Source organism: Poecilia latipinna, unplaced genomic scaffold (assembly GCF_001443285.1).
Source record: "Poecilia latipinna isolate Pla-1442-1.1 unplaced genomic scaffold, P_latipinna-1.0 Scaffold36, whole genome shotgun sequence".
NCBI lineage: Eukaryota > Metazoa > Chordata > Actinopteri > Cyprinodontiformes > Poeciliidae > Poecilia > Poecilia latipinna.
In genome coordinates this window covers 420,756-443,268 of record NW_015112652.1, presented here as the reverse complement: position 1 = coordinate 443,268, position 22,513 = coordinate 420,756, and the positions used below count along the sequence as shown (strand labels likewise).

The 22,513-nt window shown below is 42.1% G+C and overlaps 1 protein-coding gene and 1 long non-coding RNA gene across 7 annotated transcripts in view; both read right to left on the bottom strand.

Annotated features, from left to right (window-relative positions):
• Nucleotides 1-22,513, bottom strand: part of camta1a (calmodulin binding transcription activator 1a) — a 413,667-nt gene that overhangs the window by 93,439 nt on the left and 297,715 nt on the right. The gene's annotated exons all lie outside the window — the stretch shown is intronic.
• LOC106954219 (uncharacterized) lies at nucleotides 5,867-20,624 on the bottom strand. The gene is made up of 3 exons (XR_001426322.1): nucleotides 20,539-20,624; nucleotides 8,286-8,297; nucleotides 5,867-5,878 (listed from the first exon to the last, which is right to left on the bottom strand). It is a non-coding gene; the product is annotated as an uncharacterized LOC106954219 (long non-coding RNA).

The following is a 22,513-nucleotide window of genomic DNA, read 5'->3' as shown; positions in this document are numbered from 1 at the left end:
TTTGTTTTTATTGTTTTTAAAAAAAAAAATAAAAAAAAAAAAAAAAAAAAAAAAAAAAAAACCGTCTCCAGATGTGCTGGTAGCAATGTAACTGCTACGGCTGCAACGAAAGGCGGCTTCCTAAAGCGTTGCCTCAGGATGGTTCAGAAAACAGTGAGTGGTGTGTCACGAAAAATTCACATAGACCACAATCAAGTACGTAATGTGACAAAACGGGGAGAAGTTTAAGAGCTACGAATCTTTTAGCACGGCGCCGTATAGAGACCCACACCCCCATATGTGCACCGCTCATCAACCCCAAGCACTTATCAGTAATTCAAAGCGCATATCAGTTGCTGGTGTTTCTGCTGCTTTCTGCATGCTGAGCGTCTGGGTGACAAAGTGACGGCAGAAGAACCATTATTTGCTGTCTATGGGCTGTGACAGATGACAGCACATTGCAGGGCAAGCAATTAAACAATAATTATACACACACATATTCTCTCATAAAAACTGCACTTTCCCAGCATGCAATTTAGAAAATCTTCAGTACAGTGGCATGAACACATTGAAAAAAAAACACACACATGTGGTCTCAGACACATTCATCCGCAAATGCACGAACACACACAAACACACACACATACACGCACGCACGCACGCACACACACACACACACAAGGTGTCACTAATCTGAATGTTTTGTTAGTGTGCTGTCATGTGTGCAAATGAGACGCAGAAAAATGATTTGGAACAGTTAACAGAATAATTCACGAGAAGTATGACCATAATGCATTTATTTGCTGTCAGTCCAGACAGCATGAAAAAGGAGGTACAGCACCGCGTGTCCTCATGGAGCAAATTCATTATGTATTGTCACTTAAGCAAGTGGTCAAGGCGATGAAACGGTGATGAGGCCCGGTGAAAGGACGTGTCCACTCTTCCCTCCTCTTGGGGAGTCATCTTGAGTAGAGCTGGACTGCGGTTCACCCAGGGCAAACAGTTTGTTTAAAATAAAGCCTTCAGACGTAGAGCCAGAGCTGCTTGCTACCAGTAAGGTCTGTGGAGGCTACCGCCACATCGAGCCTGGAAAGCCCAGCGCCCCGACGATGTTACGCTTACATTTATCTATCACAGCTGGCAGGTGTCGGACACAGCCAGAGACGGGTTTGTAAAATGAAACGTCGGCGAAGGCGAAGCTGGCAAGTCAGTTAGAGTGAGACTGAGGGAAGGAAAAGTCTCTCATTAGACCATAATGATGTGTGAAAACTGTCCTAATCAGAGCGTGGCACCTTATTTATGTTGGCAATTTGCTGTTTTCCTGCCGTGATGCAAAAAATTCCACTGTCAGAGGCTGCAGCACATCGGTCTTTTGGGTTGATTGTCAGTCCCAGCAGGAAAAGCAGACATGCTTTGTTATTATTAGTGCACAAATAAAAAAGAATAGCTAGTTTGACTTTTTACCATCCAAAAAAACAGAAAGACAGTCTTTACCAATGCAGTCCTTCCAAGGATAGTTCTCTACTTTGACACATATTTGACTTGTGTCCTTAGTCAGCATTTGTTCCAACACATTACCACTCAGGGTATAAATATTCTCTGCTGGATATTCTGTAAATTTGTCAGAATTCACTGGATCGAATGACTTTATTTGAAGCATTATACATTTGTTGAGGTGGACATCCACCTGGTAAAGTCACTTCTAGCTCCCTGCTTCATTAGAGGTAATATATCATTTTGTGCGTGTGTTTTTTTTTTGTGTGTGTGTATGCATGTGTGTGTGTGTGTTTGCATATGTCTGTTCACATGGATGCCTGGGGCAGGTGATACAGCCTGGGGCGCAGCAGCATAAATAGAGCTCACACTGCAGCCAATCAGACGGCACTATCTAACTCTATCCGTGAAGGCAACGCAAAATCCATACACAATAGAGATTCATGAACCATGCAAAATTCAAACCAGCTCGGCCATCGACAGCATCCATGATGACTATTGATCAGCTCACGATTTCTGGCTCTAAACAGATGTGATTGGATGACTTACCGCAGAAAAGTGCCACTTCCAGTTTGGAGGATGAGCTCATTTTCGACTGATACCATAATGTTCTGTATCTCACCTGCTGTCTTTACAGTCAATACACTCTGCTGTACTCTCTCCGATCGTTCGGCGGGAATCAAATTATCCATAGTGTCTGGTAGGGTGGCACTATGCCCAGAATGCCTATAATATGCAGGATATCGCTTACATTTTGATTTAGAGAGAAATGGGTAGTTCTGGAATGGCTCACTGGATCTTAAACCAGCTACTGCCTCCCTTTTTTAAAAAAAAAATTCTTCTTTTACACACCTTTAAATAGGCTACAACTTGTGGAATTGTAACAGTAAAATTTTTCAATGCATCTTCAGACTTAAGAAACGGTTGATGAGACATTATACATAATAAATCAAAGGAAACTTAGATTTATCTCCCCAGTCTTCTGCATCAGACCAGCTGCAGCCTCTAAATCAGTCAAAACTGAGCAAGCTACAAAATGAATTGGCAGACTGCTCCCAAGCTGAAAGGGGGGCAGAAAATGGAGAACAAACCTAAATTCTTCAACAAAGCCAAAGAAATGGCACTCAGGAAGAAAAGGCATGTGTTATGGAAATGATTGGCCCTAAAAATAGAAAGCTCATTGTAAAATAAACAGAAACGTTTGATAAACAGGCTCAGAGGAGGAGAATTAATTAGCCACGCTGGACATGTAAACACAGCCATACATCAAGTTCAAAAGGAAAACAATAACAGGACCGAAGCGGATTGAGAGAAACCCCTGACCACTTGTAGCTCTAAAAAACATAATTCTGTTTCACTTCATTTCTGAAGAGCAGAAAAAAAAAACCCAACTAATTAAGAACAAAAAAAAAAAGGGAAGGCATTTCAGGCGAAGGGAAGCTGAAACAATAAAGTTACTGGGAGATTTTTATTTTGCTGCAGGAAAAAAAAAAACATGAGGAGTATGAGAGACAGAGAAGGGAAACAGAGAGATACAAATGATGGACAAGGGGGTAAGGAGCTTACGGTCATGCTTCTGTACATGCAAGAGGAGGCTTGCGCACAAGCCCATGAACGTCTGTCTCCCTGACTGAAGACACAGTGTCTGTTAATGCTAATGCTAGCCAGCTGGGCTCTCCGCCAAAGGCATTAAGTGGAATCGAATTCCACCAAACTAGCTTTAATCAGCAGGTTTTAAGGTTAGAATTACTTTCCCTCTCCACCAGCCTGCTGGCCAAGGTTAAAGCAGACACAGACGGGGGCTGGGCGGGCTCAGCTAATGGCTCTATGTCGTGTGCCACCATTCGCCAACATGCGAGGACATACATACAAAAAGGTGTACTGACAGCAATGTCAGAAAACAAATAAGTTAACAGGAACGGAAAAATAAAACGGAGAAAACAACTGGCTCCTTCAGAAATCACACATTTTAAGCAACTATGCTGCTATCAACGTGACAAATAAAAGAATACTGTTTAGTTATGTAGAATGTGAATGTGTGTGTTCACAAACCATTCAAAACCATGTTTTTAAAGTTGGGATTAGTTTAATTTCTTCCTATTGGAGCAAACTGAGAAACATTTAAAATCTAAAGCATAATTTAATCTAACTGTATATTCTTTATCTTAAACCTTGTTTCCATTCGTGGTTCTGAATTTTCAGGATACTCTTATGAAAAGGAGATTATAAATACATAATAATTGGCAGTGATCTCCTGGTGCTGGATGACCTTTATTGGAGTCACATAATCACTTCTTTTTCTGTAGACTGTGAGTGTATTAAAGAAAACTACTTTGAATCACCAGTGGTTGTGGAAACAAATCGTCCTGAAAGTAAGCATAGACAGATCTGTAGGTGGGAAGAAATGTGCATTGGCAGGTGGGTCAAGAAAATTGCAAAAGTTTGAAATAACTAAGGGGTGAAATAGTCTTTGTGTCCCTAGATTGCCCTTAAGTGTGTGTGCATGGTTTGACCTTTGTGTACCTGCGTTAACCCTTGATGTACTGGCGATCTGTCCAAGGTGTAACCCCGTTTCTCGCCCAATGGCCGCTGGAGGTAGGCACCAGAACCACACCGGCATGCACAGACAATGCAAGGATCAACACAGGACAGGAATCTGACACATTCTGTATTTTCATATGTTACTGCAAATGTTACTGGAAACGGATGGATGTTTCAGCATTTGATTTTTTTTTGGGGTGGGGGTAATTCTTTTCAACGGAAAAAAACTGATGTGTTTAACAAATATCTCTTGAGAAGTGAGGTCAGGGCCTTTAAGTAAGGGAAGAAAAAATGTTGAGAAAGTAACACAAAAAGAGAGTTTAAACAGCTTTTGCAGACGAGCAAATATGTCAGGCTGATTTCTTTTTTACACTTCACAAAGAGTCCAGTAAGGTCTGCCTTGACCTCGGCATACAACAGCAGTCAAGGCATTGATGCCTGTCAACAAAAGAAAGCTCGGGAAACCTTGCAGCTCTTCTGTCAGCTTCTCAAAAGTCAATCTGTGTTCTTCTATAGTACCCACACTGTGCACAGAGTCATACACATGCAATGGTAAGAAACATTTCTTTTCCACTTTCTTCCTTTTTCTTATCTTTCTTCTCTCCTTATTGACTTTCCTTCACATGGAAGAACATGGACTTACTGTGGAGACGAATTACAAACTAAATCACGGTCGGCATCAGCGTTGTTTCCAAGAACACGAAGAACAATGTGCAAAATAGGTCTGAAAAACTGTGAATGTGACAGACGAGACTTTATAATCTGATGCTAAGTTTATACAGTGCAGGTAAAAACAAATTTGCATCCACTGACCATGAGCATGAATATTAATTGTGGATCTTCAGAGATGCAGTCAGACTGCATAACAACAATGCTCAACAATGCTGATGAATTTAGAAAATCTACTGGATGCACAAGTTTGGAGTCATTATGGATTTATCTACATGGTTTTATGAAATTATAAATAAGATTTTACTAATATTTGGTGAAAAGTTCACCTGCCATTTGCAAAGAAACCACACGCTGTTTGAACCGCTCAGCAAACTTCTGACTAAATATTTAGCACCTTAAATAGGAAGTTCAGTCTTGTTGTTTGATTACTGTCCTGATTTAAACCAGTTTTGTTGCTTGTTTCAGCTGTTCTAGATGACTTAAAGTTTCAACCACATGTTGATATGAGATGAAAACTAAGATTTTTGAGTTTTTTTGTTCTTTCTTCCACTTTGTGAAATGTGCTAGAATCACTACCAGGCGGTTTTGTGAGCTGAGTCCTGCAGAGCAAGTTGGTGAATGGTGCTCAACTCTAGACACATTTAAGGGAGGTGAGCAGCACCAGAGTGTCAGATCTGACCATTCAAATCTGTCTTTATGTACAAATTTGGCCATGTGTGGATTACAGGAAATTCACACCCCATTCAAACTTGTGAACTCCCTTCTTGTTCTTTGACGATCAATGAAAATGTGTGAAATTCCACTTGAAAAGCAGAACAGTTCCAACACAACCAGAATAAGAGCATTCCTGCCCTCAGTAAGCATACACAGACATACTGGCACTGTATGCAAAAGATGAAACTGCAAAGGACTCCAGATCGCTATCTTAAGACAACACTTCCTTATCGCCTCACCTTTGAGCTGACCTACAGATCACCTGTCTGGAAGAGACACGCGAAAAATGTCTTGCAGCAAAGAGTAATGTGCATCTCTTAGCATTACAAGCTAGGTCAAATACGACAGGCTCTTCATTCCATTAAAAAGTTGAGTAATGGACACAGCACAGAGGTTGTAGAGACAAGGGGTCAGAGGTTACACTTTAGCTGTCATTTTTCAGTGGGCGCGGAAAACAGCTGACTATGGGGAGAAAATCCTGGGCCTGATCTCTTAGTGAAACACAAATGCATGTGCTGGAGGATGGCCAGAGGTGTCGACGCAGAATCTGTACGCTTGTACCGCTAAGAACAACAGGAGAGACGACTGCAGGTACAGACGTGTTCATGGTAGAACAAAAACCCAACAAAAGGCAAACACGTTTCTTATCGTAATAACAAATTAGTCGCAGCGTAGCTTTGTGAGACGGATCCTGCTTATTAAATCCCAGTGGCAGAGTGTGAGTCTGTCAGACCGCTGATTAACCTTCACTTGTGTTTGGTAAGGTAAGGATGGAAGTGTGCAGAGAAGGGGAGTGCGTCCTTTGCATTAATGAGAGCAAACATCAAACTTATAGTTTCTCCCCCTAAACACACACACATACACACGCGCACAGCGGAGACCTAGTGAAGATGACGTCAGGGACCCGGCTTCCCTGCCGCGTGTTATACCGGGCGGACGTGCAGCTTAATTGTGGGAGAGAGCCCAGATTTGTAATGCTGCGCCGCTCTGTTAGGGCTGATTAGCAGACGCTCATGCCCTCTCCCCCCGCGGTGATCTATAGGCACTCAAAATTTCTAATATCTCCAGTGTAAGCAAGGAGGAGCTGAGAGGGACCGTAAATCATGACAGGTCCCACTGAGTGCAGGAGTGAAAAAAAGAAGGAGACGGATGGAGAGAAAGACTGAGAGTGAGTTATTGAGAAAAATATTCAGCCTGTATGGAAACATGAAGGAGGGAGAGGAACGGGGCGAGGGGGAGAGGCGGCAGAGCACATATAGGTGGAGAGGAGCACACATCAAGGAGACATGAAAGAGTTAGGGAGGAGAGAAGAAAGAAAAGGAGAGGAGATATGATTACCAAGGAAACAGCAAGAAAAAAAAAAATCCAGTCGGGGAGGAAGAGACGGAGGGTGTGGAGTAGACAAAGAGGAGAAAGAGCATAGGAGGAAGAAAGAGAGTAGGAGGACTGAGAGACACAGAGACAGAGGGAGACGGAGAAAGGAGAGGATAGAATGAATGCTAACAGGGAGCCCAAACCCAATGCTGAGGCTTTATCCTTCACAGGCGGAGGAGCAACAATCGCAAACACATTTTCTCTCGCCCTGGCCCTAAGAGAGATAAAAAAGCAATTTGTATTCTATTCCTATTCAGCGTCGCTTGGCCTGTTTCTCTGCCTGCATATTTGTAAACACAGCTTTGTCAGAGCAGCTTAATCTTCCCAACACAAACACAGACTACAGGAAGGAGGGGCGCGGAGGGGTGAGCGGGGAAGAGCGGCGATGAGAGGGGGGATAGGGTTTGAGGATGAGGGGGGAAAAAGAGAGAGAGAAAGTGAAAGGGTGAAAGGGGTAAAAGGGGTGAGGAACGAAGGTAAGGGGACGTTTGGGAGGCAAGTGAGAGGTCATGAGAGAAAACGGGAATAAGACTTGTTACTGTCTGTGGTGCCTTATGATGTCCTCGTGTCAACTGTGAAGGACCCAAACTCGCACTCACTCATTATTCTACCCACTGGACTAAAGTTCAGCAGGTTGGATCACTGAGAGAGCCAGAAGAAGAAAACCCATAAGACCCATCTTCATAGTATGGCCTGGATGTGACAGATGGAAGAGGTGGGCGCTTGTGCTTCTCTAACTGTCACCATGCTTAAATTAAGTGCTTAGGCTGCACATTCACCCTGACATCTAGCGTTCCAGGCCTGGACTTCCAAGCTTTCAGGGGAACCAAAGTGCACATTCTATACAGGCTAAATAACAGAGTCATGTGGAAGGACAATCACATCACTGCAACTGACTGACTATACACCCGAGCAGAGACAGAGGGAGAAAGGGAGAGAGAGAGAGAGAGAGAGAGACCCACGCACAGATTGGGAGAGGGAGAAAGAGAGGCGACTTGGAAGTGGTGATCGTCTGGGTGCACATTCGCTCACAGAGGCGTGAAATTAGGCAGAGCGACACCTGCCAATACGCATTGCATTCAAGCCCGCTAGGTTCGCACCGCTCTTCGGCCTCTCGAATCATGCCGCGTACTCTCTCATTCCCCCTCATTCTGCTCCACCCTATTTTCAGATCTCTTCATTATGGCCCACAGCGCCCAATTAAAGACTGATAGCCACTCCATTCACTTCCAACACCGCATCGTGGGCGAGATGGTGCTACACTTCGGAGCGTGGCAACAACCCTCATCAGCTTCTGTGCAATTCTTTTCCTATTCACACTCTACAGACCCAGCTGCAGTTGCACGCCGAGGCATCTGGATTAGCACAAGTGAGATTAGTTACCATCGTGACGTCAATCATGGAGGCACCGGATAGACAGCGGAAGTCTTATTCAAACGGAATCCCCACAATGCTTTGCAAAGCTACTCGTGGTCTTTTGAAGGCTTCCCATCCCGTTACATTGTGTCCACAAACTTTATGTACTTCATTGGAATTCCATGTGACAGAAAAAAAAAAAAACGTGCATGTGCAAAAAAATCCATTCTAAGCAGTCAACTTTAAAAATACATACTTGACAAATAAATTTCAACCAATTTCTTTCAGAAGTCACTGGGCAATTTTATCCCAGTATTCTGTAAATCCAGCTGTGGCCTGTTGTCAAGAGGAAGGTGAGAAACACCGAACGCAACAAGGCAGACGGCCCGAATGCTGCTATCAAAGCTGACCGTCTCCGTGCCAAGGTGCACTGATGCAGTAATTTACACAAGATGAGCCGCAACCAGGTAATGAATGCAAAGAAGTGTAGACACTTTGAAGCGCCCTGTCATTTGTTCTTAAAACATATATATTTTTAAATGGTCTAATGTGATATTTAAATGAATTTACCTGTAAGCCACAATCACCAAAACCGCAAAAATAAGAGCCTGAGATACTTTTACTTCATGTGTAATGAATCTCTGTAAAATAACCGTTTCATTGTACTTTTACACAATATTTCATGTTATAGAGATGAATTAGTGTATCATCTACCTCTCTTCAACTAAAAACCTAAAATAATAGCGGGTTCATGAAGCTATTTTTCTTGTAAGTCACGCGTCTATCTTTACGTTTGAGCTTGTAGGGATTGAAATGAGGCTTTACGCCAAGCTGTCAGCTAACTGAACCGTCATGATCAAGCGTACACAGTATTGAGGCAAACTTGTTAACTTGGTTGCTTGTTTGCTGTGGCAGCACTTTCAACAAGTGTGGATCCAAGACAACTTTCCTCTTTTGTGTAATATTTATCCGTCTGCATCCCACTGTAGATGAGTAACGCAGGCAAAAATCTCTAACTTCCCCAGTGCTCCTACTTGTGGCTGTGTGTGTGTGCACGCGTGTGTGTGTGTGTCGAGAGCCCTGCAGACAGAGACGCAGCCAAGAGACAGATTTGGAGAGACAGGGATTGCCACAAACAGACAGAAATGAGCAAAGAAAGACAGGGAGAACACGCAGCAGGCAGATGGGAGAGCCTGTGAGCCCCCAGGCAGGCCTGTGTTGAAGACTGTGGGGAACGCGACTGAAGGAGACCGTATTATGTGCAGATTGTGAACGGGGGAGGAGGCTGGTTAAGGGGGTGAGGCGAGCAGACAAGAGAGAAGGAGAAAGACAGAATGAGGGAGAAGGAAAAAAATCAGCCAGTGAGCCAAAATGAGGGAAAGGAAAGCAAATGAAAAGTGACACTTTAATTCAGGGGGCTTCTTCTGGCTGAGTTATTATGAGATGTTTGTAAGCTGACTTGTTCATGCATCTCCTGGCCTTGTGCCTGACTCACGCTCACTGAGGAGACCTGTGGCGCTAACCTGTGTTTATCTGAGCTGCACAGCAGGGGACAGCACTCTGCCACCATCCTCAGCTTTGATCCTCCCACTTTCACCATGGCTTCCCCCTCTGCCTCCCTCCTCCACCCTCACCCATATGTAAAATGTCTCTGTACCAATGCTCCTTTTGATATGGTCAGAGTCTCACTTCACTCTTAATTAATTGCCATTTCTCTAATCTGGGAGGCAAAGGTTAGCTTTGGCTTCACAGACACACTTCTGAACGCAGCACAGTACCAACGCTTCACACGAAGATAACGACCAAGAAGAGAGAGAAGCGAACTACATCAAAAAGAGCGAATCTGCGAGCATGAGAGCAAATGCACAGAGAAATAAAGGAAGAGTAACAGGATGACAGGGTGAGACAGACATAGACACACAGAGAGAAAAATGGTTTTGGGGCCGAAATTATTTGGCTTTCCAGCTGGGAAAATGTAGGTGTCTGAACGTAAGAACCTGACCAGGGTACGAGATTTCAACGACAAGAGGGAGAAAGAAAAAAAAAAGACCCATAAGGGCTTTTCCTCAGTTCGGGAGGCAGCTACAAAGCAGACAGATAAAGGAGACAGGCAGATAAAGGAGACAGACAAATAGAGGAAGAGCTGGAGCTGCACACAGCCAAGATGTGGCAGACAGGTACAGCCTGGCAGCCCAAACAGACGAAGATGGGGGAGTGGGGGAAAAAAAGCAGCTCTTAATGAAGCAAATTTAATCAGCCAGAAGGATGCACACACCCTCCTTACACGTTCAATACAAATACATGTAGAGCAAGAAACACTAGAACAAGGATAGATCCATTTAGGAATATGGGGAACGAGCGTGATGAGAAATGCAACAGAAGAGCAGGAATGGAAAAAGAACCTAGAGCAAAGTCACTGTGAACTAGAGAGAGAGGAAGAGACTGAGACAGACGGAGAAGGTGGTGGAGGGGGGTGGTAGTCAGCTGGAGTGCCGACAGGTCTCCGGAGGTTGTAATATATAGCAGCGTTTCAATCTCTCAACAGCAACTCCAGCCCTCCTTTTTCATATCCTTCAACAGACTGAGGACGGAGAGATACGTCTGTCCTTCGGAGCCAAATCGGCATTCAGGATGATATAACGTGCACATTTTTTGACATTATATCCCAAATCTGGATGGTTATTTGTAACTGGATGAGAGCTCCGTCCCCATTCTCTTTTGAGATCTCAAGGTTACCAGTGGTAAAGAATAGATATGAATGCCCATGTCAGACACGTTTCTATGTTTGTCTTGTAATGTCTCCGCTCTCCCTCAGATCTCCCTCAGAAGCTCGAGTCCAATGCTTGATTTATCTGCTGCATGCGCCATTAATCCAGCGACCACGCATGCCTCTGTTGAATAATTGATCTCTATGCTACTGTAACTAAATCCATCAAAAGAGTGACATCCCACCTCCCTCCTCGATGCCTTTACTTCCTCTTTGGTTCTCCGGAAACCACAGAGTTCCAGTATAAAACTCAAGCTGCTCCAACAAGAAAATCTAGTTAGTGTTTTCACATCTTTCGTGGTCAGCGGCGCCGTGGAGGAAAAGGGGTTAGAGTTCGCCGGAGAGGTGGTGTGTCATTATGGGTGAGTGTGAGAACGGTTCCGCCACCAGAGGGAGTTTCGAGTTTAGATTCTGAAAGGAGGCCAGACCGACTGCACAAACACACACGATATTAAGATGATGCAGGTGACAGGGTAGTCTTAAAGTGCCAGCACCGTCAGGGATCCAAGCAGCAGTGACCTCTTGAGATGGTCAGCTCCGAGTTCTGTGTTTAGACCTCAACAAACAGCTGCCTGGAGCAGAAGGGGGACAATAACCCTTAATTTATGCCCACCCTCCCTTCCTCCTTCTGCCTATCTCTTTGACTTGTTTTTGCATACTGCATTTAAAGTAATAAGTACAGTATCTCCTTGGATGCCACAGTGCTATAAATCAGGGGAAAATAGACCTGTCATCTTAGTAAACAACGCATGCGGCGAGTTATCATTAAAAAGAAAAGAGTTCTTGAGGACGCCTAGCCATGCATGAGGATGAGCGTTAGACCAATCTACCAATCTCCTTGGTCTGCCCTGAGTTTCAGTGGAGGTGCACACAGATATGGTACAAGTTATACAACACTTACAAGACTCAATGGGAAAAGAGTTATATATAACCTTAAAATGAATAGATTTTGTGTTGCAGCATCGTCTCACGATGAGTTTATTAGTTCATTAATTCAGCGAGGGTAATAAATCACACTAAGAAATAAAAGTTTTTTATAAAAAAAACACCAGTCCAATAGTTATTAACAATCCTCATTAAATAAATACAGCTAAAACACTTTTATTCTCTTTGACTTGATGAGAATATTTAGGATCTTCTAATAAGAAACCCGTGACTTTCTGTGTGGCTGCGGTATAAATATGTCATGAAACAGAGAGCTCTTTCTCCTAGGCATTCATCAAAAAGGGGAAGACAAGAGAACATCCTAGTCAAGTCAAACAGATGTGTGTATGTCTTTAAAAGTAATTGTAAAATACTTTACAATTCATAAAACTGTTACAAACAAGCCTGGATGATGACGTTCATGTTGAAACCACACATAGTAGATGGTTTGTAATTGAGAATAAAAGGTCTCCAAAGAAGCGATTGGCCTCCTGAGGTCACTGAATCTGAAAAAAACAATTTACATATTATTTACACACCAACCTGTTACTTAAAAAGAAAATCTTTTCAGTTTCACTCTCTCAAATGTAAGAATGAGGACGTTCTGGTCCTAACCAGAACGATAACACTGCAAAAACACCAAATCTCACAAAGTATTTTTAGTCTCATTTCTAGTGCATATATGTTATTACACTTGAAATAAAACAAAATATCTTTTCAGCAAGATATAGGAGCTTGTTTTAAGTAAATAATTCCTTGATAAGACAATTTGCCCATGTTGTAAATTAAATAATCTGCCAATGGAACTGGAACTTTTTCTTCAATATTAAGGAATTCATTACTTAAAACAAGCTCCTATATCTTGCTGATAAGTTACTTTTAAGTTGTTTTTTTTCTTAATTCAAGTGTACTAAGCCGTTTGTGGTGGACAGAAAATACCTTGTAAGATTTTGTATTTTTCCAGTGAAGATTTGTTCAGACGATTCAAAGACTGAGCTGTTGCAAACCGTTATGGCGAATGTTCTACAATAGGTCTGTTCCCCCCGCAAATACGGAAAAACCAGGAATTAACTCTTTGAAAAGCCAGGAAATTTAAAATAAAAATTAGCTGTTTTTTTTTTATATGTAGGAAGCCGATCTCTCAAAAGTCGATACACATATTTTGGATCAACAGGACAATGCTGCAAAACATTTGTCCAAATTGACACGGAAACCAGCCTCAAATAAACCTTTTCCAGTCAGTGTCAGACCGAGAACAGACAACTAACCTGTGAGGTCACCTGACAAAAGAGAACCTAAGAGAGGACCAAAAACTCTGGGCGATTTAAAGAGTTTCCAAAGTGGAACAAACAGTGATTACTTCCTTTTTATGCATGAAACTGGTGAAATGTTCTAGAAGAAGTTCCGTCGTATTGGCCAAAGGGGATTATATAGTATAACAGCAGGTTGCCAATAAATGTAGCCTCCATAATTCTGCTAAAAAAAGTGTACTCAAAAGAATTTAAAGCTTTTTATGTATCTTCACAAGGGGTTCCAAAAAGTGAGAAGGGTGCTATATAAACCTTAAAAAAACAGAAGGGGGGGATCTAAGATTTTTAATTAGTTTTATGATCTCTACAAATAGCCTTCGCAGTTAGAAAAAGGCATCATGGGGGCTTGCTTGGGAAAGCTATTGAAGTAAAACCTGCCATTAATATATGTACACGGACATTCTTATGTCAAACAGTTATTAAAGGAGAATAAATATGATCTTTTGTACCGCAATTCAGACAGCAGAGGACGGAAAAACATTCTGCCCTTGTCTTGAAATGTGATGTGGAGTTATGCAGGGTAACTGTTCCTAAATCTGCTGAAAATGTTGATTTCCCCAGAGCTTGAAGCACAGATAAAGGCTTCAAAAATAACATTCTGATTATGATATTTACACTATATTATGACTTCTTATGACAAATGGCGCACAATCATGGACTCATTCAATCATAACATGTTGGTCGAAGTGACATTAGTAAGATTTAGGTCAGTGCTCAGAAAATGAGCTCCGGATTCGATTGCAGAGACGACATTGTTCAATGTCACAACAGTGCCATGAAAATTTAGGATCATTTGTTATGTTGAGCTATCAATGTTTATGACAGCCAATCCATCCCCAAGTAAGCTGTATGTCAACCTTTGTGGCAGCTTTATGACACATGGATCACATGAAATGTCATGGAATGTCATCTATGTGTTTGCAAACGCCAGAGCACACGTGATGGATACAAGGGTCAGAGAGAAAATCGCAGTCTTTAACACATGTCTGCAGAGCAGAAGTGGTGCTGGTGATGTTAATCAGGCGTCAGTGTTTCTGCGACCCTGTGTAAGGTGGCAGCTGGATGGCCTCTGGCAGCTATTTGCATGCTAAGCTGCATATCCCACTCCCATCGCAGAGGCCCGTCAGGTGTAACCGAGTTGAGGTTACAGGCGGCTCTCTGCGCTCTCCTGGCTAGACGCGATTGGTTTGAATCCCGGTCGTCTGTGTGCATGCAACTCTTGGCTTTTCCCCGAAGGGAGTAAAGATGGAGGTCAGAAAAACGGGTAATGAAAAATGAACCAAAAAAGGGAGAAGGTAATAGATGGTCAAGAAATGTGGAATATTAAAAGTAATTTTGAAAAGCATTCATAACCCTGGGACTTGTATTTAGCACAATTGCACCACATATGCCTATGCTATTTATCTGGAATAGGTGTAAATGATGAACGGTTTTTAAAGACTCACAAATAAAAATCTGAAATGAGTGATTTTCTTACACCTATACCTCTAACAGGAATCCACTGGGCTAGACAGATGGTACCAAAAACACGTGTAATGTGTGACAAAAATCAAACACCACCCATGAGTGAGACATGGCGGTATCAGGATCATGCTGTGAGAATATGTTTTTATTTTCTAACAAGGACAAGGAAAGCAGTAGTAGTTAATGAAACAATTGATTTACACATCAATTCTATGTGTAAATATGATTTCAAACAAAAGCAAGAATATGACAATTAGCAAAAAGTCAGGGATACAATTGAAAGGTTCAGGATAAAATATATTCATGTTAGAAGGACCTAGTCAAAGTCCAACTGAGAATCTGTGGGAAGATACAAATGCATGCCACACTTTTCAGGTTTTTATTCTTTTTTAAATCACAATATCTTCTACTTTGTGGTGGTCACAAATCTAAAAAAACAAAAGATGAAAAAAAGTTTAGAGTTGTAATAGGACAAAATGTGAATGAGTTTAAGGGGTATGAATACTTTGGAAAGGCAATCTGCCCACACGCTAAATTAATCAACTAGAGTTAACACTGAAATCAGAGTTCCTCCTCTGGTGGAGGACGACGGAGATGGAAACCGTCTACTCTCAGTCCTGGAAGTTTCTCTAAAGAGGACACAGAAGCTACAGCCCATTAGCTCCACGAAAACACGCTATATCCCTGAGAGATACTTGATGAGAATGAAGATGGCCACATCTGTGTATAGCGTGCCTACAAACAGGCCTCCAGCACTAGTTGTCCTATACACTAATAGGCTTCGGTGAGGCCAACAAAGAGCTGCGACTGCACTTTTAAAGTGGGTGGAATTACTCTGTTACTGAAATCGTAAAAAGGGGCACTGTGTAGAGAGGGGGAAGAAATCTGAGCCTCAAGTGTATAACAGCTTGTCTTCTGAAAGGGAGAGCTCACACGCACTTGCATCTCCAGACACAGAAACGTGTCTTTGACACACGCCGACTTAATTAAATTTCCATTTCCATCAGATGTACATGCTTCATCTGACTCTGCCTTGTGATGATTTCATTCGTCCTGCCAGATAAGAGCCACTTGAGCTCCAGAATGCATGTCAGCCTCTGTCTGCAGCTGCCATCCTTTCCACGTACTTGGTGACAGAGGGGCCCTGGATGTCATCGGCAGCCTGACATCCCGCGAAAGCTCCTCCCACTGTCAGGCCTCCCTCCCCTTTCGGCCTTTTCTTGAGAAGCCCCAGAGCTCCTGCCCTGTCTCATTATGTGGGCGAGATGTTTGTGGGTCTCTCTGTGTCATTCTGTCGCTCTGTCAGCTAGCATAATGCTTCCCAGTTGGCGCCCAGCTCCCTCCGCCACCCCAGCCCACCGCCCCACACACAGTTCGGTTCTGTTTGTGTGTCTGTCAGCGAGCCTGTCAGAATGGTCTTTTAATCCAAAAAATTCATTTCCTCCACCACTGGATTCTTGTCACATTGCTCCAAAAAAAAAAAGAGAGAGAGAAGGCACAAAGAGTGGCTATTAAAGTCTAGAGGGTGTCCACACTAATGCACGACTCAAATGTCACTCAATTTACAACTGACGGATGTAAATACAATACCTGGATTTGTCCATGTGTGTTTTCAATTTGTTCCCAATGCGGTGGGTAAAATTTAATTTAGTAGGGATATTTACACAACCAGATGACAATGGGGCATTGGGGAGTGCTGGTGAGAGTTGCCTTCCAGCCTGCAGATTAATAAAAGCTTGTGCAAAGATCCAAAGGATGACAAACAGCGAGAACTAACAGCACAAAACAACAGCGAAACAATCAGCTTCTTGAAAAGGCTTAAATGACATTTAATATATTTACTGGCAAACATAAACATAAATTGACACTGGGAGGCTGGGAGGAGTGAATACAATATCTGTGATTGCCATTACTGGCATAAGCAATGACAGCGCGCACTAGATTGGAGTGGTATATTGAATTTCATGTTCTTTGAAATGGAGTCTGAAATGTGAGATTTGTCTTTTACCTCTGAATAGTTTCCACCAAACCGCCGCTCGCCTCTCCCTCCCCCCACCCTCTTCACATACGCCTTATTCGCTCTCATTTGGAGACTGGCACATTCAGTTAACTAATGCAGGGGATACGGCAACGCTACACTATTACCCCATTCTCTCAATCGCCTGTCGAAGGAGTGGAACATCAGATGTGATTTGGGGATGCTTTCTTCTTGCTTCTGTTTCACATCAGAAACGTACCTGCTGGGAAGATTTTCCCACTATAAATTTCTCCTATCTGCAGCTGAAACGCTATTCATCTCATTACGGTTGATTGGGATCCTCATTGCATTAGAGGGTGCACGCACCAGCATGTGTGTGCATGTGTGTTTTCATGCATGTAAATAAAGACAGGAGATAATGAGCAGAGAGAAAGGGAACGGGAGAGAGAGGGAGGGAGGAGTGTGTTAATGAGTGTGAGATGTGCTGAGGTCGCTGTGTTTGTTCTGTAATAGTGCGTTGCCGCAGAGCACTGCCACCTGAGGTGGGTGATTAGAAGTAATTATATAATTACACAAAATGTGATAATAAACAGCACAGAGGGAATCGGCTCCATCTACTTTGCTACATCTCATATGTATGTATTCAAAGACTCAGTTTCTTATGTGCAAACAAATACATAAACTAAACCACTAATTTCTACAACAACAAAAAAAAGAGACAGACACACACTGTAGCTTTTTTCATCATTGTTTAACAGTAAATCACACAAAACTTTTCCTGTCAAGTTACAATTCTCCAGAACGACAAAGAAGATATTTTTAAAAATGTTTTCTTGTTGCTCTCTTCAAATTTTGAGATTCACATTCATAACCATTATTTCGTCTCTGAATAAAGTGGGAAAGCCCAGATGATAACGTCATGGCTTTGAGAGCTTCTTGTGATTAAATCTGAATTAGTCTTGGGTATATCTGTGGATACATGTCAAGGCAACAGATCACAGAGCCTTGGTATTCTGTTCCTACTTGATTAGTTGGTTGTTCTTATGAAATAAATACATGTAGTGAAATGGTGACATCATAGAACATTTAAGCACTTGATCTTGACACCGTGAATTTTACCCCATTGATCTCCACTATGAAGTTTACACAATGAGAGCAGATCAAAAGCATCCCACATACCTTAAGATATCGCACACTGTTGCAAAAAACAAACAAACAAAAAAAAACAGTTTAGAGGAAATACCACCAAATAGGAAGAAAATTTAATACTTCAGAATAATAATATATTTCCTATATTGAAGAAATATAACTTAAATAAGAGCCCACTGCACTGAAAACCTCCTGGTTTTTCCACAAAATATTGATTTCTGAACTCTTCCAGAGTCAAAACATTAGTGTTGTTGTTTCTAAATGAATATCAACTTGTTTTCTTTGCATTATTTGCGGTCTGAAAGTGCTGCATCTTTTTCATTATTCTGACCATTTCTCATTTTCTGCAAATAAATACTAATTTGCTTGGAATTTTGGCGACATGTTGTCAATAGTTCATAGAATAAAAGAATAATGTTCATTTTTTCAAACATACACTTATAAAAAGCAAAAACAGAGAAGCTCTTCATTTTGTCCCAGAGCTGTATGTATAATATGCACCTTACAGTCTTAGCTACCCAAAAATGAAAAAAGATTTATTCTGATTTAATGCCAGAAAGTGAGAGAAAGGTGGTTTGCCTTTTTATATAGTGTATGTAAATATCCAATTTCAACTTCACACGCAAACTCATGCACATTTCTGCACCAACAGAGAGGGACGGACAAACCCATTCACACCCAGATAATTCCAACCTGATACAAAAAGTAATGGAACACTCACACTTGTCCTCCACTCACACCTGTGAGTAAAAACCGATTTGCTCCGTGACACACAGTAACGGCCAATAAAACAAGTGCTGACTCGCTCCCAAAGGCAGCCGAGGGGAGCGGGGGGACAAATGAACACAAACTGGGAGTAAAAAGCTGCTCTCAGGAGGATTTTGCCTTTTCTGTAGTCCTCATGCTCCTTCCTGCTTGAGTGAGAAACACTATCTGAAAGGGCCTGCAATTGTCCGTCTCATCTCCAGACTCGCTGAAAGAAGAAACAAGTGTGAGGCGGGGAGGGAGCGGGGCTGGTGGGCTGATGCATCCCTCGGCTCTATTTGAGAGCAAGTGAAATGGCTATTTTATTGTTAACTCCACTTAGAGTAAACGCAGAATGTAGCTGGGTGTCCATGAATCCAAGTGTGAATGGCTCTGACCTTCAGCTGGAATATGTGGTTTTACATTCAGTCTGTATGTTCCGGTCAAAAAGGAGCACGAAAGTGCACACAACACCAATGATAGGAGTGACTCAAAGCGCTCGGAGTCAATGGGACCGGTAGAGGGAGGAAATACGTCAGCGCGTGAGGGAAAAGTAGTGAGAAAACAGTATGGCAAGGAAGCAGAATAATTACTACTAATAAAGCTTAATGGAATTCAGGTCTCACGTCAGGTGCAAGATGATATGATTACCGCAGGGCGGCAGAGAGAAATTGGGAACTGATCCGTTAATCCCACCGTCCTTTTGTCTGTAATTCGGTGAAAATATGTCTATCTATATGTGTCTGTCTGTACAAGATGAAGAAGTATGCAGAGTTAAATTTCGCACAGCAAGCACATGAGTTTAAAGTGTTTAACATTCATAGCTGCAGAGCATAGAGAGCCCTAAAATTCGACAGTGTATCCGCAAATTGCATTAGATTTTATATTGGATTTTACTTTATTATTGGTGAGTGTTAGGGTGCATGTCTCATGGTGTGCTCTTTGAGAGTCGCTCACTGTGACCTGAGTGTCCCTGATAACGGAGCATTCGACTACAAGTCAGTGGTTTCTCATGGTTTGTCTCATTGTGCGCGCGTGCCGGTTCAAACGCTGTGATATGTTTGTTCACATGCACAATGGCTGAACTTTTCAACCGTCTCTCCATCTCCAGGCCTCCTGCTGATGCCCACTGACCTTAGTGGAGAGTCTCAGCCTGCCAGCACAGACAACCAGCCTGATGGTTGAAAAGATGGTTCACACTTGGACATGATGGGCTGTTGTGTAAACATGTTTGTGCAAAATTGACAAAAACTGAAAATTGTTTTCAGGAAATTTGTCTGCTTAGGATTTATGATACTAATAAAGCACTCTTTCATAAATTAGATTACAGTCATTCAGGGCATGGATTCCACAGTAATGTGTTCAACATTAATACTTTTTAATTACGCATTTGATTATACAAGAATAAACTGCATTATGTGACCACTTTTCTCAGCATATTTAGCAGATTTCACCTAAACTGGTCGGTTTCTGGTGAGAACTTGGCTTCAGAGAACAGTATAGAAATATTCAATGTGGTTAAAGTTTGGGGATGTTCTAGATCAGTGGTTCTTAACCTGGGTTCGATCGAACCCCAGGGGTTCGATGAGTCGGTCTCAGGGTTCGGCGGAGCCTCTGCCGCGAAGGTAAAGACACACTTGTGTAAAGTCGTGATGAAGCGTCGCTTTGCCATCACTTGCTGCAGAGAATCACGCTACATTGCTTAGCCAATCAGAGCTGCGGAGGAGCACTGATTGAAGGAGCTTCACTCTCAGCATGGATTTGAACTTGTGTGTTTAATTACTTCAGCAAAGCTCACAGTTTTTACCAAATTATATACTTCTAAATATGCTCCTTAGTCGCATCTTTTCGGGGTTGGTACTGCCTCTAGTGGCGTGGCGGTGGTAATACAACTAATATAATTATATTATATTAGTTGTATATATACAACTAATATATACAATATATAACTAATATAATTACATTATATTAGTTGTATTACCACTAATATAATGGTGGTAATACACCATTATATTAGTGTATTACTAATATAATACACTAATTATATTAGTAATTGGGGGGGATATCATAACCCACTACAGAAGGGTTCGGTGAATGCACATATGAAACTGGGGGGTTCAGTACCTCAAAAAAGGTTAAGAACCACTGTTCTAGATTATTAATGCCACTGGAATTTTTTCATTGCAAGACTGATTTTGAGGTGTGTGTGTGGGACCACCTACTCATGTCCAGTTTCTTAACCATTATTCTGAAATTAAGGGAAATGGGAACGAGTAAGGTATCTGTTTATAATTAAACAAAATACTATCTGTTCAGGTTTTTAACCATTAGAGATCCCTGTACCAACCTGTACCAGGCATGGTAGTGGTACCTTCATGCTGAGGGTCTATTTTCGAACATGTGAATCAGGCAGATTCAGTTATATCTCCTTTTATCCTACTTCTGGAGTGCTCCAAACTTCAACCATGTGTGACAAAATGAAGCCAAAGTCAAATTATTTGAATGTGTTCACAAACGTAGCAAATAAAGCTGATTCTGATTCGATATATGTAAGCATTTGGCCCTACAGAACTTGTTTAAACTCTGTACAGATTTGAGAGAATTCCCAGTAAATTAAAACTTCTGATGTCATATCGTACATTAGGGATGTCAAACTCATTTTCATTTTAGGCCATATCAAGATCATGAATATTCTCAACGGATTAATGTATCGATAAAGTCCATTAGCAAACTGTTCAAATATTAATGAGCACTTCTTAAAATAATATAGATTATCTTTTCACATTGATCAGTTCCTCCAGTATTTCACAGTTGTGTTTTTGCCACCGGGGGGGCCAGGCCGGCGGTGGCGCAGGGGCAAAGTGTGACCCTTAGTCCTCAACGTGTCACGAGTTCGAGTCCCGGCCCGATGACCTTTGTAGCATGTACTCCCTCTCTCTGTTAAATAAAGGACTCTAGAGCCAACAAAACCTTTAAGAAAAAAGAAAAGAAATTCTGACACCTTCCGGTGGGAGTTTGTCACTCAAATGAGAACTTCAGAAAAATATAAGGCTGAATTTGTCTTACATAATCAGTCCAACCCAAAAAGAATGTCATACATTTATAATTAAGAGCCAAAGTTTATATTGTATGTCAAGCTTCTGGCAAGGCTGTTTGAGGACAAGCATCATCTCCCTAAACACCCAAAACAATCGATTGCATTGTTTCCCCTTCTTATTACACTCATACTTATTCTTCAGTTCTTAAATCTACCTCAACTTTCATGATGTTTCCAGCTTTCTTCTGGCTTCAACATGGCTGCAGCCGAGAAATTGTTAAAGCATGGTGAGCAAAGAAAGAAGCGGGCGTCATTAGCCCGGGTGGAGATGCCTTTTCTCAGCCTTCCTCTATCTCCCCTCAGCACCTGCTCCCTCTCCAGATGAGATCAGGAAGGTGGGGCAGTGGAGGGCAAAAGAAGGGTGCAGCACAGGCACGCTCGAAGCAGGAAGAGAGGCAGATGAGGGTGCAGAGAGGAGATGGGAAGGAAGAGGGCTGTGCATGGAAGATATCAGCCCAACCCTTAAACCAGGCTCGAGGCGCCCGTTATCGTGGCTTGATTTCTTGCTACGCTGCTCCACATGCTCGGCTCATTGTAATGGCTCTTGGGTGTGAACATGGACGTGGCAGCTGCAAGTCAAAAGGATTAGCCACTTAAAGAGGAAAAGATGTTTATTTTCAGAGAAGCAGGCTTTTAGCACATTTATCAAAAATAAGCTTCCAAGGCAACAGGGAAATTATATTCCCTGCGGGAAAAATCTGCTTTCTATATTTAAAAAAAAAAAGAAAAAGGTACCCACGGTGTAAACAAATGGGAATAAACATTGTTAAAGTACAGGTAAAGTCACAACCTCCCCAATGGGAAAAGCTATGATCAGTAAATCACATTTTGAACACGCCTAACAACCGAAAACTACAACATTCTTTTTTTCTTAGCATATGGTCGGCTTTCAGCACTTACAGAAACGAGACCATTTTTCATCACAGCTAGAAGATGAAAGACCCATATGA